At 45.7% G+C, this 14,485-nt stretch overlaps 1 protein-coding gene across 2 annotated transcripts in view; it reads right to left on the reverse strand.

Moving 5' to 3' along the window:
- Positions 1 to 2,168, reverse strand: part of AKT1 (AKT serine/threonine kinase 1) — a 74,828-nt gene extending 72,660 nt beyond the window's left edge. The window contains exon 1 of one of the 2 annotated variants that reach the window (XM_027674103.1): positions 1,730 to 1,854. The gene's annotated coding sequence lies outside the window, so the exon portion shown is untranslated. Of the gene's footprint in view, positions 1 to 1,729; positions 1,855 to 2,150 lie in introns of those variants that run through there. The other variant, XM_027674106.1, reaches the window with a different exon arrangement.
- Between the last annotated feature and the right edge of the window lie 12,317 nt (positions 2,169 to 14,485).

Below are 14,485 nucleotides of genomic sequence, written 5' to 3' on the forward strand. Positions count from 1 at the left end.
GAGTTACGACATCCAGCTGTCCAAGCTGCAACCACAACTTACAGTTTGACAGGACAAACTAAGCTGCATATTTCAAAACTGAGTGATGGCAGAAAAGTGACTTCTTCATGCCCCCTCTGCAGCCCACACAAAATCCTCTTTATGTTCCTGAACAAGAACAAGTCCTCTTACAGTTTATGCTCATATAATTTAAGAACTGTGCTGCTCAGAACTTCTTTACCAACCTGAGATGCATTCAATCAAATTCCATTTTAAAGTATTTATGACAGAAGTTTTGTTCTGTGCCCAAAGAAATAAGGTCAGTTGTGAGCCTATTTAATTGTTAATGTAATCACTTACAGGACATTTTTATAAGACTATAAGTGAATGTTGGAGCTAAAAGTGACTTGTGGACACTGGATCAATTCTTAAATTTGATTTACCACTGCTGTACACCAAAATCAGTTCTATAAACACCACACACAACACAAACCCTCCTATTTAAAAAAATCAAAGGTAGTTCCACAGTGTCTTTAAATCTGTTAACTCAGACAAATGTTGTGGCTGTCATCATGAAATTAACTACTACATAAAAGTAATTACTAGTCATGCAGTATGTCAAATTTATTTACCTGCAAACAAATATTCTTCAGCATTAAGTGTTAGTAACTCCCTTTTATAACTGTATTTTGAAATGTACATCCCTCCTGTGGTATAAATAAAACAAACAAGCGCAAATCGTGGATTTACTTCTTATATGTTAAAAGTGGTATAAAACCAAAGCAAAATAGTTAAATACTTCCCCCACTGGGGTTGGGGAGGGACACACTACCGATAAGGTGCAAGCTGTATTAGCATTCGCAGCGTCTTGTCAGTAAAATATATAAAAAGCACCAGCACGTTTATATGCTTGATTATGTGTTTTACAAACGAAACAGAAGCAAAAGTCCTACAAGTCTCTAAGAACATTTCGGCAATTGCAGGATTTCAGCGGGGGGGGGGGGGGGGGGGGAGGCATCTGCAGACAGCTCTGCAAAAACAAAAAGAAAACAAAAACCAAAACCAAACAAACAAACAAACCCCCCAAAAAATCCCAAACAACAAAGCAGGAAAAAAAAAATCAAGTCCACAAGCGCTGCACAGCCACCTACACACGCCAAATGCCCACGGAGAGAATCACACCCCCGTCGGCAAACACTCAGTGGTCCGCAGAGCGGAGCTGGGCTGAACAACGCGGCCGCAGAAGACAAGGGGAGAAAATGGGGGCGGGGGAGGTGGGAAAAGGCGGGGGGGGGTGCTCGGCTACTTCGCTCGTCGCCGTTTCAGAAATAACACAAATCATCCCCCCCCACCCCGGTCGCCCCCACCGCCGTTTCCCCGGGGGATGCTCGGGCAGGGGCCGGGGCGGGGGCAGGCCCGAGGGGAGCCCCCCGCCCCGCCGCCCTCTCCCCCACCGCATCCTGGGGGAGCCAACAGCTTCCTGTCCGCCCCGGGCCCGCCGGCAGGACGCGACCGCCCGCCCGGCCCGGGGGCCGCCCGCAGCCCGGCCCCCCGTGCCCCCCACCCCGCCCAGCCGTGCCCGGGGGGCGCCGGGGCAGCCCCCGGCCGGGGGAGGCGGAGGGAGGGCGGCCGCCCCCTCCCCGTGCCCTCCCGTCCCTCCTGGCCCCGCACAATGCGGCCGCGCCGAGCAGGCCCCGGCCCCGGCGCTTCCTTCCCCCAGCCCTTCCCTGCCGGGGAGCGGGTCACTTACATGGCTGGAGCCCCGGGAGGAGGCGGCGGCAGCAGGGGAAGGGAGCCGGGGAGGGAAGCAGGGGAAGGGGAGGGAAGGGGTGAGCGAGCCAGCGAGCTGAGCGGGGGAAGGGGGCGGCCGGCGAGGCGGGCGGGCTCTGCGGCGGGCGCCGAGCGAAGGCCTCACTGGGCTCCCGGCAGCCGCCGCCTCCTCCTCACCATCCCCGGGCGGCGGGGCGGCTCCTCCTCCCCCTCTCGCAGGCGCTCGGCCCGTGGGGTTCGCTCGCACGCCCGCTCCGGCTGCCGGCTCGCCTTCGCCGCCGCTCCGCCCTGCGAGGCCGCCCCTCGCCTCGCTCCGCCGCCGCCTCTCCCCGCGCCCCCGGCCGCGCTCCCGCCGCCCGGGCCGGGCTCGTCCCGCACGCGTGTCCGCGGTGCTCGCTCACATCCTCCGCGGAGCGGCCGCCGGGTCCCGCCGCCGCTTCCCGCCCGTGCCGAGGGGCCGCCCCGCTCCGCTCCGCGCCGCTCCCCGCTCGGGGTCCGGGGCCTCGCCGCCCTCCGAGCTCCCTCAGCGCGGCGGGGCAGCGCCCGCCGGCCCGGCCCCCTCCGCCCACCCGCCGGCCCGGCCCCAGGCCCCGAGGGCGGCGTTTCCTGGCCCCGGGCCGTGTTCCCCCTTCCCCCGGCCCTGGGCCGGGTAGCTGGGGGTGGCTGAGCCCCGCGAGGGATGTGGCCTCCCCTGACTCGGCCTAAGGGCCGGGTGCCTGGAGCGTGGACAGTTTCACAGAATCACAGAATCAATTAGGCTGGAAAAGACCTCTGGGATCAGCGAGTCCAACCTTTGACCGAACACCACCATGTCAACCAGACCTGGCACCAAGTGCCACGTCCAGGCTTTCTTTAAACACCTCCAGGGACATGACTCCACCACCTCCCTGGGCAGCCCATTCCGATGTCTAATCACCCTTTTTGTGAAGAAATTCTTCCTAATGTCCAACTTAAACCTCCCCAGCACAGCTTAACACTATCCTTTCCTATCACTGGTTGCCTGGGTGAAGGGGCTGACCCCTCATCTGGCTACAACCCCCTTTCAGCGAGTTGTAGAGCGTTAAGGTCACCCCTGAGCCTCCCTTTCTCCAGGATAAACACCCTCAGCTCTCTCAGCTGCTCCTCATAACCCTTGTGCTCCAGACCCTTCACAGGCTTCATTGCCCTTCTCTGGAAAAACGGCAACCCCAAAAAACAGGCACTCGACCCCACCATAGGGAAGAAGACCAGTCAGCCCTGGCATTTCGAACTCTGGGAAGGCCCAAGCTCCTTTAAATCTCTTGGAGCGCTTCCAGCAAGCTCCCCCAAAAACATGGGGTACCAGTCTGCTTTCTCTGCACTCGGAGCTTTCCCTTGGTCCTGTAAAATACCAGCTGATTAAATAATGAGGTGTCACAGTACCTTGGAGGATACTTCTTTTCCACAGCAGATGGTCTGCAAGGCATCAAGGAATTGCCCGTGGAGGGGCCAGGGCAGTGAGTCTGGATGCTGCACTTAAGGCCGTCCTGATCTCATAGCAGGAATGGCTCAAAACATCACAAATTACTTCAACTATTGCTTACAGCATGACAGTATTTTTGGTAATGTTTTTGAGAGCCGTTCTGCTCTGAAAAACAATGTTGTGGAAACACCTATGACAGATTTACATTTCTCCACCCTCCCGCTATCAGAATTTGTCCTCTTTGGTCATTGAGGGATTTTGTTTATTCTGTAATTGACAGTGCCATAAACGTTAACTGGGCTGTAAGAACTGATTGGATTTCCTCAGAAACGTACAATCACCAGTGATCGCATTTCTGCCATCGGAAGCTGGCTGGAATTTAGGAAACAGCACATCTTCCCACAGCTTTGCACTGTTGGCAACATAAAAGTGCATAACGCACTTACAGCAGTAAAGATGGGGAATACAGCTTTGCCTTTACACTGGTATCAAACCCATTGGATATAATAAGAGGCTTTTCTACAACATCATGTGAATGATTGTAAGCATTCAGTGAAATTCGCTTTCTTCTTCCGTTTAGGTCAACTAGCTCTGACTAATCATATCTGTTACCAGGGTTCCCGAGCATCAAATGTATCTCTGGATTTTGGGTACACTGGTATGCTAGAGGAGCCAACAATGAGACAGAGGAGAAAAGGCTTTACTCTTCTTCATGGGGGAGGGAGAAAGAGCAAGGCCTCCTTTCCCACCAGGGAACAGACCAGTTCCTCCTGGCAGAGCAGCTATACCAGTGCGGGATTTTCTGTGTGTCTCCTTTAGGTTTACTGGGGCATATTTCAGTGCAGTTTTTAAAATGTACCATTCAGGGAACTTAGCAGAGTAAGCAGACCCTGTGGCACTGGCCCAGTTACCTAGTTTAGGGTCAGATCTTCATCTGCTGCAGTCAGTGGAAAGATTTCTGTTGGTGCCAGGGCAGAATGGAATGGCTGTGGGAACTCTCTAAGATGTAAAGGTAATGGAAAGGAAAAATCTGGGTTTGTGATCACATTTTGACCTGCCATGTATTATGTACAAAATACTTAGTGTATATTAAAATGTAGGTAGTCAGTGAAGATATATTTAAAATTAAATTAATCGTCAGTGTGCAAAGCTTGCAGGCAGCTCAGAGGACATGTATCTTACTTAACAAAAACAAGGAGAAAATTCATTTATGAACGAATTTTGAGTCTTCAGGCCTCAGTTACACCTAGAAGTAAAAGGCACATATAAGTACAGGAGTTCACTGGCTGTAAGACACTTCTGTCCAGGCAGGGGGATCTCTGGTAATAGATCCGATTGCAGAAGAGTTTTCTTGCCTTCCTGCCAAACGCTGTCCTGATTGATAAGCTCCCAGGCTGTGTGGTGAGCAAGGTCATTAGGACTTCCCCCTGCACATGAAGCAGCGGTTTAAAAAATAAGATCATAGAGTAAACAGTTTTCTGTCCTGAAGAGAAGAAAATAAACCTCTGTTGTTTGCTAGAAAGGAAGTACAATTAAAAAAAATCCAAATTTCAACACGAACTTATTGTTTAGATTTGCCGACTGTTGATTTACCATGATGAAAGACAGGCCCAAACTAGAAAGTTTGGATCCTGATCTGGATCTGACATTCCCCAAATCTGAGGGGGAAGTGTGATTCAGAGTCTGGAGTAAGGGCTTATCTCTCAAACACAGCAAAGTACTGTGGATAAAAATACCCAGGTAAAGTAGGAAGTGCCTGGTCTGCAACAACAAGAGTGACTTTGTATCAACAATGAACAAAAGCAGCTTTTTTTTTCTTCGAGAACAATGAAATCACTCAAGAATTTTTATAAATACAAACAATGTGGGTTTTATCACTCAGTTATCATCAGTGGGATTATAGTCTATAAACCCTAATTTTCAGGGAAGTCCCTAGATTTCCCTGAACGCTTCCTCAGATTTCACATCTGTTAACTCTCATTTATTAAGTGCTTCAGGATAAGGTGCATCAACGGTGCCTTGGTATTACATTACCTGAAAATACTGAATGTAGGAGTTAGTGGCAAAGAAAAGTTGATTGCCAGATAGTGTACTGATACCACTCCAGAAGAGCAGGCAGTCCTGTTCCCATCCTTTTTGAGCATATATAGGTAGCATATAGTTCAGTGCCACTTTTAAAAGTTATTTTAAAATGTTTAAACTATGAAGCTTTGGATAAAATTGGTTTTTATCCAGTCAGGCATAAGAAGAAAGACTAGCATGGTAAGATGAAATGGAATTACTGAGTTAACCCCCAGTAGAACAAGCTCTGTTCCATGATTTCAAGTAATGACAGCACCTTTGTGGGCCAACAGAGAATTTGTTCCTCCCTTTTTAAAAGGTGGGCTGTACTCAGGGGTACTCAAAGGAAGAAACTATATGACATCCTGTTAGAATTACTGAGCTAGTATCTCAGTCTAAGCACTAACAGCTTTTAGACAAACAATTCAGATTTGGTCTGTAACAAAAGTCTAGCTCAATAAAAATACAAATTAGAAGTGCTTTTCACAGCACCAAATAGAATAAACATAGTTGTGCTTCTAAAACTGTGCAAATCCAATGTTTGAAGGTGTATTTCTCAATAGCAAAACAATAGCGGGCTCTCTGGAAAAAATAATTAATATAGTCATGCTGAAACATTGTGGGTTTGCTTTTTAGAAATTCCTCTTAGGAATAAATAGATGTATGAGTTTGTTTGTCCTTCTCTGATGAATTCCCTACAAGTCTAAGTGTCAGCTAAACTGGTAATGGGAAGAGCAGAACTGAATGGGGCCTGTTTGCTGCTCTTCCTGATGGCTTGCTAAAATCCCTAAGAGAAGTCAGACAGAAGACCTAGCTTTGGTTTCTAGCTTCTGTTCTTGGTCACCAAGGTGCCAAAGCTGGAGAGCCCTGGGATGGCAGGGTGTCAGTGCTGTTGACAAGCCCCAAAGTGAGAGCAGTAGAGTCTTCTTCACCAGGAATAATGACTGCCATGACAAGGGGCAGCAAACATGCTGTAGACAGTTTGGTACATAAACAGGAACTGAATTGGTTTGCATAGAAAATGGGCTAGTTATATATAAAACAAACAAAAATAGCAAATATATCGGTTCTGTGCCATACACCACTGCAGTTGCTTCTGTTGTTACAGTGATAACCAAAGTCCCAGCCTGGACCAGGCACCATTAGGCGCTGTAGACACACATCAGAAGACCTGGGCTTTGAACTGAAGGGACTGAAGTCTGCTGCAAACTGCTGCTTTTCCCCTCTCCTTATAAAGTAGCATGTCATGAGTTCTTAGGTCTGGGAAGATACCTGAAATGATAATATTCCAATGATCTGTGTGAGGGAACATCACAATCTTAACTACAGTCAGATAGGCAGATCCTTTGAGACTGAAATACTGGCATTATAGACACATATTAAAAGAAAAATAAAAACTTTCACATTCCTGTTGCATTCCCAACCCTCACACACCTAATGCTAACTATGTTCTTCACCTAAAATTACACAGTTAAGCATGGTGTGGGCATAATAACTTGGGTTTAGTTTCACGGGTTGATTACCCCTGCAGATCCCCACATGCAGACCTCTGTGCAAGGAGCAGCAGCCGTGCTGCTGGATGAGGACACAGGCACAGCAATGGGTTCTTGGAGCACTGGTTCTGGCTGCATTGAGCTCCAGGTGACAGCCAGCACAGAGCAGCTCAAGTTTTCCTCATGGGATTTGCAGTTTCCTAGAGATCACGAGTTGTAATCAAATTTTTAAGGTTTTAAGCATTATGGTGACAGGGGCTTCCGATATCTTTTAAAATATATATATGTATATATGTAGGATATTTATCTAGTGGACTGGCAAGTGTTTTTATTATTTGTATAGTAACACTAGAAGAGAAGGGTTTGCTTTTAATTTCTTCAGTGTGTTTTTAATGGCATCTGCATGCACATGACAATCTGCTATGCTTTGAATCACCTGTTCAAAATTGTATTGTTTGGAAACTTGGAAGGGCAGAAGTGACCATTTCAGTGTCATTCTGGTCTGACCCCCTGGCTACCGCAGCCACAAAATTGTACTTACTGATGTCTTCATTTGTATTCAGATCCTGCTTTATTTATGATACAAGAAGCAGTCCTATGAAAGGAGAGCCCTGGTAATAATTTATATATTATATAAATATTTATTTATATATTTTTAAATATAAATTTTTTTTTCTGCCATTTGAGCATCTCTCTCCTGTAGTTCTTTGATTTCTAATCAGGTTTAAGCTTATGCTACCACTTGCCCTCAGTGAAATCACTGAGTTCTCCTTCTCTGCCTGACTTCTTGTCACAAAACTTTTGAGTGCTTTTACTATCCTTTGGCTACATCTGCACTTGTTTTGTTAGCTGTGCCTGCAGATAGGCTGGTGGCTGCTGCGCTCTGTGGCCAGAGTGAGTTATGTCCATCCTGCTCTGAAGGGCTGGGCTTGTCTCCAAGCCTAAACCCTCTTCCTCTGCCCTCAGCAGTGAGCAATAGTGGCCTTGGAGGAATGGTTTTCTGGAGTGATCCAGTGGATGTTGAAGACCCCATCTCCACATCAGAGTGTTTCAGTGAAGTGGGGGTGTTTCAGGCTAACTGTAATGGGGTCCCATGGCCTATATGCCCAGTGGTGGCCAAAGTTCGTGTGGACTGCTCTGGAGGATCTCACTGCTTTAGGTTCACTGGAAGGGAGCTCAGTTCAGGCACTCCCAGACTGATCTGTGATACAAACCAAACCACAGTAAATCGGTACAATCTGGAGATTTGCCTCAACGGCACAGTCCTGATTCAAGCATGCTAATGTAGACTCAGGAATTGGAAACATTTGCTGCCACATCAGCTGATGGTACCCAGAACTTAAGAAGATATTTGGGAGAAGTTCGAGAGGATATTAGGAATAAGAATCAGAGGCACATCGGCTGCAAAATTCAGTCTCAAAAACCCTGCATGTGTCCTAATATAACAAGTACCTTCTTGGTTGCCCACCCCATCCCTCACCATACTTGGCATGCAACATCAGTTTTCTTGGACATGGAGTCATCAAATATTGCCTGTCTGCTGAACTTCCCATCCCAGCCTTGACCAGAATGGCTCACACATTAAGCTGAGTCCACCAAGAGTCTGTATAAACCAGGACACAACCATCCCTTTGGGTCTGTGTGGGATAGGACCTACCTCTTGGCATGTCCATGTCCAGTGCTGAGCACAGTCTATGCAGGAGCTTCTTGGTGCTCATCTAAAATACACACTAAATTTTCGAATAACAAAGGCAACTGTGAAAGAAATCAACCAGTCGTCCGGCCTCGTGGCCTTCACTGGCCTCAGCCTTGTCATCTGCATTCGGCTGGAGAAGGGGCTGCTCCTCAGCCAGTTATTGGTTGCCAGCCCAGAGGGAATCAAGCCCACTGTGTTCTTCTGCCGCATCCAGCCTGGCTCTCACACAGCGTTCCCGCTGCAGCCCCTGAGCCTGCCAGGACAGGCTGGCAGCCGGAGAGAATGATGTCACCGAATGGGCAGGGCTTCTTTGCAGCCGATAACATCTCAGCAGATGTCCTCCAAACATGCTCACGGTTCTCCCATTATAGCATCTTTATTACCCATTTACCTTTCACAGTCCCACTTTTTAAGTCAGCAAAGAGAGGTTACTCTTTGCTAAAGACCGTGTTAAAAAAATGGAAAAGAGCTTTGCTGCAGTTGTTTTAAGTGTTTTTGATTTATGCTTGGGCAGGAAAACCTTGCATTTCAGTAAAACACCAGTACTGAGATACTTCAAAGCATATAGGTACCAGAGTCCCACTGAAAAAGTTTGTGATTTTCTATTGTTCATTTAGCCTTTTCCAAAATAATACAAGGGATCAATGAAGTTGCTAACTGTGCACCTTACACGGGCACCCCCCGATCCTGTTAACTATAATCTGTTCCTAATAAATCCTGCAGGTTTTACTCCCACCTACTGGGTCTCATCCCTATTTAGAAAATCAGATCTACCCCAGGGTATCCTTCTGGACGTGTAGAGTTCCACTGAAATCAGCAGGGATCTGCTTAAGGACATGCCTGCAGAGAGTATCTGTTATTCTATATTTACACAGTACCCAGCATAATAGGACATGAAACCTGATTAAAGCCTCCAAACACTACTGCCATGGAAATCAGTCTTGTTATTGACTGATGACTCAACATGTCTGGATTTAGATGGAAGAGGGCTACTTTCAATTCCCAATTCTTTTATAGACTCTCCACATAACCTAGCCAAGTCATTGAATCTCCATACCTCAGACACACCTGTATTTAATGCAGAGAAAGTCAATCATTGATTAATTCCCTTCTCCCAGCCCATTCTGCAGTTTTTCATTATAAGTTCCTTGGGGCAGACGTTGCCTCTTGTGACGTGCGAGGACACCATGCAGCACCAGGGAGCTCTGGCAAGCCTATAAATGATAAAATAACAATCATGTTCAGTAGCACAGAAGCAGCTGTGATTGTCCTAATATTTGTCCTAGTAGAGTCATTTTTAAATTGAAAGCACACCTGGGATAATTCAGTTCCAGAAGATGCTCAACCTGATCCTGGGATGATGACAACCTCTGAGTAACCTGAGCTACAGCATTGACTTGAACAAGATAAGAAAAGGTAAAATGATGAGAGTAATAGAGTTTTGTGGGTTTTTTTGCAAAATGTAAAGCAGTACAGATCGAGTCAAACCTTGAATAAAATACCAGCAGCCACACAGTTTTCCCTCTTCATGGGAACAGATGTGGAAAGCTATTATTATAATTTGCAAATAATGTTACCCCCTTATGTGTGTCATTGGAGCTTTTTTATTACATGGATTCAGCCAGACAGTTTCTTACATAACACTGTTATTCTTTTTTCATTTTGGATATAGTTATCAGGTGATGGTTTCCCAGACACAGGTTCTATTATTAAATAGCCATCAGTTACACAGGTATTTAGCTCTCAAAAAATCAGTGTTCTGAAATTGTGAAGATATTTCCTAGGATAGAATATTTGCCAAAAGTTAAGCCCAGGAGCAAGCACAGATCCCTGCAGGTATGCCACACAACTTGCATAGACAACCATTATTAATACAAATCACTTCAATTAAAATTGACACGTGAGCTAATTAATAGGATGTTGATTGATAAACAAGACTGCGCTCGTTTTATCCAGGCATTTGTTAATTACCTGCCCGATGTTGCAGCTGACCGGCGAGGACACGCTCCCGCTCTAAGGAACGTCGTGGGGTTTGTGTGCATTCCAGTTTAGCAGGGATTGCCTGTACCTAGAAAATAGCAGTATTTTTTAGCTGTGGGATATAAAGTTTTGTGTCTACCTGCATCACAGATGGGATACAGTGTGCATCAGTTGATGCACAATAAGGTAAATAATATCTGCCATGTGATGATACAGTAAATTTTCACATTATTTGCTGACTGTATGTATATTTTTTTTCTTCTCTCGTCTGTTTCCCCCCCTCATCTGACAGCACTGGCAGCCTCCACAGTGCTCTGTAGCAGCGAGCACACTGCGACACTGTTGCAGGGGTTCCCTACAGCAGAGCCTTCCCAGTGCCATTGATCAAGCCACAAACACTAGTTAAGTAATGCAAGGTTGCTCTAATTCCCTGACTCATCTCCTGTTCCCCCTGGAAATCCTGAATGTGGTGCTGGAAACCGAACTGCAGTCCTCTGCAGCAGGATGAAGTAACTTTGATTGCTGAGTCACCACGTTGACCCACACAGCTCAAATTTATAGTTAGCAATAGTCAAAAATGCTCATTGTAATCTTATCACGGTCGAGGTACTAACTGCGCATTCCCTGGAAATGCATCCAGCCTGGCTTTCAGCTCAGGGCTCAGACTCCCCAAATCACTATTTGTGTAATGTTTACAAAAACACATCTCATTTTAAGTAGCCTTGAATTATTATATTCCTGGGGTCCTTTTTTTTTATGCCTGTGTCATCTTAGAGCTAATCAGCATTCTGCTCTTGCATTTGCAACTGCTGAGAAAGTCAGATCTTAAAAAGCCATAACTCCTTGACAATTTCTGCCCGTTGATAGCTTGTACAAGCTGTTTGGGTGTAGTAAGTAACGTGGAGGAAAACTGAAGATCAAATTATTCTCACGTATGAATTAAATCATTGCTTTGTAGCCGCTGACACGTCTCCTCGCTCTGCGTGATGAAATTCTCCTCATTATGTACTGCATGCTTTTACAAACACTGCTGTCCTTCCGAGCATGATATATGTTTCTCCGATCAAAATCTGTGTTTTGCCACAGTGGCATCACTGTGGAACACTTCTGATAATGTTGGCTGTGGGTCCCACCCTTTTAGATGCAAACCTTTTTTCTCGTCCACAACGTGACGTGGAATGCATTTGATGTGTGCCTGACTGCAGAGATAAATGGAAGAGCAGAAACATTTGTATGCTACAGTTTGTTTCTAAAACTGATCTTGACCAGTCAGCATAAAATGCATCATGTCAATGTGATTGCCATGATGCTCTTTCATTAGGAGAAATGATTCCTCCACAGGGCAAACGGGAGTTGAGTGGGGATGCTTCTGCTGCCCTTTTCAAACTGGCTAATAGAGAAAAGTCTGCTTGCAATTCAAAGCAAATTATGAAAACAGATCAATGTAAATAAAGATGAAGGAAGTGGGGACTCACATCAGAGAAGATACAAATTAAAAGGCATGTGACTAGTTTAAAATACGAATGAGCTTCTGTTAAAAGAGCTCTCTTTAGTGACCTTCTTTCCTGCCATGTGACCAAATTCTTCAATCATGCACTGTAAAGGAATGTTAAAATTGTCTTTATTTTCTTTTCAGATCTGGCCACATTAGTCTATACTTGCTGTATTCATTTATTACCCAAATAATCTCACTTTCTGCTGAAGTCAAAGGGAATTTTTTTTGTAACTCCTCTCCTGGCTCTGTGCTGGGCTGTAGTGATGGTGCCTTCAACCCTTTAGGATCCTGAGGGCCTGGAGTCAGCCAGATCCATGCCATTATCAGGCCCATCTGGGAAGAGTGCAAGTAATTTTAAAGCCAGCAAGTGCCTACGGAAGGAAGCTGATCTCTGTGCAAAGCCCTGGCCTGAAGGGCAAACTCCTCTGAAAACAGCCAGTCCTATTGTGAGCAGAGGGCCCCTCTCTTTGGATTTTGTATTTAACCAAGACAAATGTCCTAAAAACAGGTCTGGAGAGGTAGCAAGGTGGGTACCTGCATCTATGCAGCATTTTTAGTTTATCAAAATCCCTGCTGAATCACAGACCCAGACCTGGAGGCAGCAGTTGCTCGGTTGCACCCGGTGCCAAATGCAGCAACATGGGAACTCCTTCTTCTCTGCTCCCCCGACTTAGACTTCCAAGGATCACAGAAGAATTTCTGACGTGCTCCAACATTGAACAAAGCAATCTCTGATCTTAAGTGAAAAAAAAAAAAAGAAAAAAAAAAGAAGGGTTCAGTTTAATACAGGCAACTGGCAAAGATTCAAACTGCATCTTATTTTAGCCAGAGCTGTTCACCAATCCTGAGGAGAGATGTGAATTTTCAGCTCCAGTCAGATGCCTAATTATTCGTTCCTCCTTATCTTGCTTTTAAGATCTTGCCAAGGCTGCACCCATCCCTATATCTCTAGGCATTTGAATACCACTCAAGAAGCATCTGAACTCTTTGACGTTCGGCCTGTTCTCCAGTCACCACGTTAACCTCTCAGGAACCCCTGCAGATGACGGTGTGCTGACAAAGAGCACCTCACACTGGAATGATACTGCCTTTTACCTGCAGAGGTACCACTCCATCCACCATACCTGAAGGGATCTCTGGGACTGCCAGGCTGCTCTCACTAGGCAGGAGTGTGCCCTTTTCTACGGGAGGTTTAAGCAGAGCTACTATGTGACAAATAATAGCATCTATTTTTGCTCTTTGCAGGACCTGAGATTGAATCCACAATCTGTTATTGACTACACAGCAGGGGCTTCCTCAAATTGCTGAGTCTAAATGAAAGCGAATGGTAAAGAGGGTAAAACATGCAGGTTGTGCAGCACAAAATTAGACTTTTCAAAAACTCGAGTTTTGTTTTCCTCTCCACCCAACTTCCTCATCTTCCATTCCCTCCCTCCCCACCCATGTTTTCTGCAAAGATCCCTTTCAGAGACACACTGTACTCTTGTTTTCTTCAGAGCTTGATTTTAATCTCACTCAAGACTGTGTCAGTCCTGAAGAAGGATGTGAGAGGATCACACCTGAGCCCCAGAGGAAGGACACTTTTTCTGGCAGGACATCAATTATGAAGTCAGAACAGATTTTTTTTTAATGTGTCACTTACAATTAAAGGAGTGACCTGAGTGATGGATAACTCTTGTGCAGGCTTTCCACAGGGGACAGGTTCACCCAGGTAAGGGTTAGCCCCACAAGGTGAGACTGATGGCATTTTATATGGCCTGGAAGAAGTGCTGTATGAGCCACAGGATTAGTTTCTTAATGTATCATGTAAGAAGATGCTATGGTTTCCTATATCATCTTCCACTTTTAGATCTGCTTGTACTGTATCACTTATAAAAGTGATTATTGTTTATTACCTTTGGCTTCAAAAATGGCCACCTGCCACTTTTGCCACTTTGGAGTACAGGACATGCTGAGAAAGAAATTTATTTCAGTTCCCTCTCTTTTTTCAGCGGCTTTGCACTTGAGCTTCAGGTTTGGGCGAGGAAAGTTTAAATGAAATTCAGGTTGGCTAATGCAGAACAAAAGTGTCTTTTTTAACCTTACAGACCTTTCTAAAACACATCATTTCCTGTCATCCCTGGAGAGTGTGTGACACCAGAGCCGCTCTCTGAAGAGCCTGGCTGCGTTTCTCTTATGCTTTAGACAGAGCAGGCATCAGTGACATTGATACATAATTTAGTCACCACCTTCAGGGTACGTTAAATTAGCAAATTCCCCAATTTGCTAGGAATTCACATAGATGAATTGATGATTAAATAGCTGATTGAACTGAAGAACCCAAATGGAACAGTTTGTTGCTAATTTAAATGCTCTCTATGTCTAGACCACTCTCCTTGTTACATTCTAATTGACCTAATTATTTCCAAAAACACTCTTTTAGTCATTTCTTTTGCATTTAGATCATTCTATATGGGGGCTGGATGTGGGAGGAGGGCTGTTCTGGTGTATTCCAACAGCAGAAAGTATTTTAAGCAGTTGCTTTGGATAACAGCAGCAGTGACTGGTTACGAAGCTGGAGAACTTCACGT

The sequence above is a fragment of the Neopelma chrysocephalum genome, unplaced genomic scaffold (assembly GCF_003984885.1).
Source record: "Neopelma chrysocephalum unplaced genomic scaffold, ASM398488v2 Primary Assembly neopelma1_24, whole genome shotgun sequence".
In the NCBI taxonomy this organism is placed as follows: Eukaryota; Metazoa; Chordata; class Aves; order Passeriformes; family Pipridae; genus Neopelma; species Neopelma chrysocephalum.